This window comes from Limulus polyphemus, unplaced genomic scaffold (assembly GCF_000517525.1).
Source record: "Limulus polyphemus unplaced genomic scaffold, Limulus_polyphemus-2.1.2 Scaffold6984, whole genome shotgun sequence".
Taxonomy (NCBI): domain Eukaryota; kingdom Metazoa; phylum Arthropoda; class Merostomata; order Xiphosura; family Limulidae; genus Limulus; species Limulus polyphemus.
Window position 1 is genome coordinate 23,448 of NW_013672594.1, and position 5,394 is coordinate 28,841.

At 32.5% G+C, this 5,394-nt stretch overlaps 1 protein-coding gene across 2 annotated transcripts in view; it reads left to right on the forward strand.

Moving 5' to 3' along the window:
- The window catches only part of LOC106474242 (delta(9)-fatty-acid desaturase fat-6-like), a 29,388-nt gene that overhangs the window by 13,225 nt on the left and 10,769 nt on the right, over positions 1 to 5,394 (forward strand). Inside the window, exon 1 of one of the 2 annotated variants that reach the window (XM_013934930.2) lies at positions 407 to 631. The exons of the other annotated variant lie outside the window; for it this stretch is intronic. The gene's annotated coding sequence lies outside the window, so the exon portion shown is untranslated. Of the gene's footprint in view, positions 1 to 406; positions 632 to 5,394 lie in introns of those variants that run through there. 2 annotated transcript variants of the gene reach the window in all.

The window sequence follows — 5,394 nt, forward strand, 5'->3', positions numbered from 1 at the left end:
AATTGTATTGTTATGTGTATATTTAAACGTATTTGTGTTAAAAAGAAAACTGTGTGTATCAATCTTGTTGGCAAATATCATAAATTGGAGATATATTGGCATATGTTTAAATACTAAATCCAAAGTACAATTTAACTACTAAATTTAAATTATCACTTAACTCAATTTCAGACCATTTGAAATTCTAATACGTAACATTTGTAATGCGTCAAATAATTTTCATATACCCTGTACTTTATGAAAATATATGAGGGATGTTGCATAGTTAATAGCTTGTAAGATTGATGTGAAACACTAGCTGTGTTGTTGTGAAACTGCTTGGGGAAAACCTCTGACGTCTGTCCTTCATTGTTTGCCAAGTTTAAATGTAAAGCTCATGGCGTATTTAGTGTTTTCCTCTTGTCCTCATTTGATAGATAACTTATACTTATGAACACCATTCTCGGTATATAAAAAAAGACAACTGAAACTTCCCTCTAGTGAATGACTTGATGATAACTTTGTACGTTCCTACCCGTGCTTTAGTGAAAGAAGAGTCAACTCTGTAACTGAAGTTTACACCTTTTAAGAAACCAATAGTAACAATTTCTGTATTTCAAAATTTCAAAGCGTTCTTATTCAAGATATTCAGGTACGTCAATAATTTATGTATTTCAGTATTTGTTTAAATATTTTGAGCGAATACCATTTACTCACCAACGGTAAACTGAATAAAACCTGTGTTTTGAAGTGTTTCAAATGTTTTTGATTATGTATCTATTTTAGTACTGTGTGTATATCTATTTATTATTTCAACATTATACACAAGAAAACAATTGTCAAGAAAACAAAACCTATTCTTTTCGGTAGCCCCCAGTGGTATAGCGGTGTGTCTGCGGACTTACATCGTTAGGAACCGGGTTTCGATACCCGTGGTGGGAAGAGCACAAATAGCCAATTATGTAGCTTTGTGCTTATTTAAAAACAAACAAAGAAATCCTTTTGGTATTCTTGAAAGTTTCTAATTAATAAAAAAGTTCTTCATCTGAGATATTTTATGTTTGACAAACAATACTCACCTTATATACTGATCAGCAACTTTTTAAATTGGTGATTTTCCTTTGCCTTGTTTACTAATTTTGGATTTAGTTTCATAAATAACTATGATCTTTCTGGCATTTTCATTTTAGTTTTTGCAGGATTCAACAAATGATTTCAAACAAGAATACAATTTAAATGATTTAGTCATTTAATATTTCAGAAACTGGTGGTATTAATCAAGACTAGTTTTTCTTTGTTCATTTCTCATACTAACATATAAAAAAGTCTTAATGCTTTCCTGAACTCTCGTCACCCAATAAGTAACTTAAGAATACAGCTGATAAAGTATAAAAGTAAACATTCTCTGGTTCTGTTGACTGTGAATGTATCTATATTTTATTTAAGTTGATAACTCGGTGACTCAGCGATAAGATTCATAGTTTATATTTTCCCAATACGGGGTTCTATCCCTGCTGTAGCACAGCCCAGATAACCTGTTGTTCAGCATTGCACTTGATAACAAACAAACAAGCTATGTAAAATAATATTGTGTTTACGTTCTGAATTATCACTTGACTTCAATCTTCAAGAAACTTATGCTAACAATAAATATTTTTAAATTTGGAATATTATGAGAGGATGATGAAATTCATTTATATATAATCAAGTTTTCTATATTGAAACATAACCCTTATGCAGCTAATATGTCATTTAATGTAGGTGTTTAAACAGCAGGGTGTTGCACTTTTTCCTTCTATACTTCTATTTTGCTAGACTTTATCTGATCTTTTTTTAACACATGTAAGTGGATAGAGGGTTTCAGAAAATTACTTCAAGCAAAGTTATTCGGTCTTTGTGGCATAATTTGTTGAAAAATTGAGCAGACTCATTTAGGTTAGTGGGGCATTTTCTAAAGTGTTCCGCTTCAAATATATACATATATACAACATGATAACTTAGTAATCATATTGAGGGCACCTTTGGAGTTCTTCCCAATTTATCATCTTAGTCATTTCGTACCTGAGACCACCTAATTTGGACTAGAAAAACGTTTTAGTTTGTCAAGAAGATTTAAAGATTTAAACCGTAGGTCCTCTTCTTATATCATAGAGTATTTCTAAACGAATCTAGAACTTAATAATTGAACGTGCTATCGAGAACTTATACCTTATAAGTATAACAGGAAAGAAACAGCTCGTGTTTCTTTGTTGTTGTTTTTTAAAGCACATCAAGAAATTTAAAGAAAGCCGAGATAATATAAAAATGTCTCTTATTATCCTACACTTGAAGCTGTGCCGATAAAGTTAGCATACACATTGTGAAGGCAATTACTTTATTTTGTGCTGTCAGTATTATATCTTGCAGCTAAAATAAACCATAATTATTATAAATTAGCTCTTGCGTGAGCAGAATAAAAGTCGTTTTTGGCTAGTTACAAAGAATTTGGATATTTCGATAATACAATTTTTTTTTTATCGACAAAATTAAGGCAAATCGTTACATTTAGACGAAAAGCTACGTGACTGTGTTTGTAAACAGAATGACTTACTAAAGTGAAAACCTTCGTAGCAATTTTTTTTTTACTATAAAAAACTTTATTGCTATTATTTTTGGACTAAAGAAAATTTTTAAAAAGTCTCTTATCACGTTTGGTAAATATTCCGCTTCTAATAATACAAATGGTATAAATGAAATGCTAAAAGACACAGATGTCATAAGAAAAGGAAGAACACTGTATTTTTGCCCACCACAAATATCGAAATCAGATCGAGCCACCAGGGGGCAGATAATGTAATATACACTTCTTCGTGTATAAAGAGTAGTGTGCATTATTTTGGTTTTGTTTGGTTGTTGTTCAACACAAAGCTACACAACTGGCTATCTGTACCACGGGTATCGAAACCCAATTTCAGCATCGTAACCCCGCAGATTAAGTACTAGGCTACTGCGAGGTGTGTACGTTATATTAAAACGATTTTGTATATACTAATGGGCATGTCATATAATGACCTTGACTATGCGAGTTACCCCTAAGTGTACTGTGATGGGGGTCAAAGTGCGCAAGTCACGACGTTTATACAGAATTACATTCAATATTAAATTAGCTTTATTATCAATGCATGACTATAAAAGTGGCATCTTAACGTGGTTTATAGTCCAAATTTTACTATTGCATAAGTTTTAATTTTTAATTTCAAAAGAAATTTTTAAGTAAATTCTCATTTTTTACTTTTCTTTTACACGTCATACTAATTACTCTGAACTTCCCATTTTAGAGCGCTCGAATCGCAATCTGCGGTTTCGAATCTCCACCCACCAAACGTGCTCGCCCTTTTAGCCGTAAGTGCGTTATAATGTGGCGGTCAATCCCAGTACTTATTGATAAAAGAGTAGCCCAAGAGTAGGCGGTTGGTTGTGATGACTAGCTGCCTTCCCTCTAGTCTTTCACTGCTGAATTAAGGTCGGCTAGCGCAGATGGCCCTCGTGTAGCTTTGTGCAAAATTCATAACAAACAAACATTTTAGATTTTTCTTTCTACTCAGTATATGAGTTTGGCACAAATTACACTTGCCATATGTTGCTAATCGGCTATTGACCTGTGGCGAATTGGTGCTTTACTTCTACCACCTATTTTTTAAATATAATTTTTAATAAAGTTCGTTTTGTTACGTATTAGAATTTCAATAGCCTCTCGTATAGTTTCTCTAAACTGTTGCCAATATGCATAGAATTGCACTTTCGATTAAAATAAACCTCTTTTTCGTGGGCAAATTCCATATAAGTGTGATTCTCTTGCTTGCGATAACCTCGAAACAATTGGAGATAAGTCACTGGTACTAAATCGTATTCTTTGAAAATAGCTGCTTTAACCTTCTCATAATTCGTACAGTCTTCTATAGAGAGAGCGGCATAAGCTTCTTGTGCTTCACCAGTCAAGACACTTTGTAATAATAATAACCATTTTTCGATGGGCCATTCCATGGTTTGAGCAACCTTCTCAAAATGTTGAAAATAATTATCAACTTCATCTTCATTAAATGGTGGTACTTTAACATATCGATTAAGTTCAATGTTGTCATTTTGCCTTGGTCGATCGGAGTCGAGTATAATTTTCATTTATTTCAGCCTAATTTCTTTTTCGGCCACGAGACGTTTATTTTCTCTTTCAGCTTCGATATGAGCTTGTTCTTTCTCTTATGTGGCTTCGATGCGAGCTTGTTCTTTCACTTTTTTGGCTTCGATACGAGCTTTTTCAAGCTCGATTTGTTTGAGTTTTAGCTAGATCTCTAACTTTATCACTCAACCCCAGTTGGATAGTGGAGACACTAGAGTATTCCTTTAATGCTTCCTCAGGCAACAAATCATCATCGACTAGTATTTTGCTAATACTCTTTCTTATTTCATTTTTTTCTCATTGATCTCTTAACTTCTAGTTCTAAAACTAGAATTAATTTTTGTTATATCTTTCTAGTTGTTCGAGGGAGGGTGATTGAAGAAAATCTTGATAATCATGCATGATAAAATCTTGTTGGCACTGATAGATATATATTGAATTATGATATAAATTTTAATGTAGATTGAATTTTGTCTCTGATTCAGATCCCGGACACGAACCCCCAAATTATTATGGTAGTATTGCAATTTCAAATAGCCTAAAACGGAGTTTAATTGTATTTTGGATCTAGTAGTTAAATAAATGCTGATTTATATCCAATTTATCATATTTGACAACAAGATTGATACACACACGGTTTTCTTTGTTTTATACAAATATGTTTTAATGTAGTAACAATAATACAATTTGCAATAACAGTTATTACAAACAGCTACTACAAACAATGATTTATATATAAAAGCTCCACAAACTTACAAGCAATACAAAGTCTTCTTTCTAGTCTGGAACTTCCTTGATATTTTATCGAGGGTTCACGATGAGTGACTTAATTTCGAGTTGATGTAGGTACAATTCATTTAGTAGGGAGCTAGCTAGCTCTATAGTCTTCACTGATCGCATGCCAATTTTTCCTATCGGTGACGTTAGATAATGTTTTCGTAAAAGTACTAATGTCTGAATTGACTGAAGTTAAATGGTTTGTAATGTTCAAAATTTATAAATGTTCCTGGTCAAATATCTGAAGTGTCTCGATTAATAAGCGTTAATCACAAGTATAGCTTCCGAGGTTTATAGTATACTAACTATAGCAAACCAATAATAGATAGTGTTTTTAAGCGCATTGCGTTGGTTTTATTTATAGGCATGTGAAGAGTTTCTCAAAAATTCAGTATACCTAACAATACAAAGCTACACTAGCGTTTACGTACACACACATATATTGTTGATTCTTACACTCGAAAATCTTCTACAACTTTAGA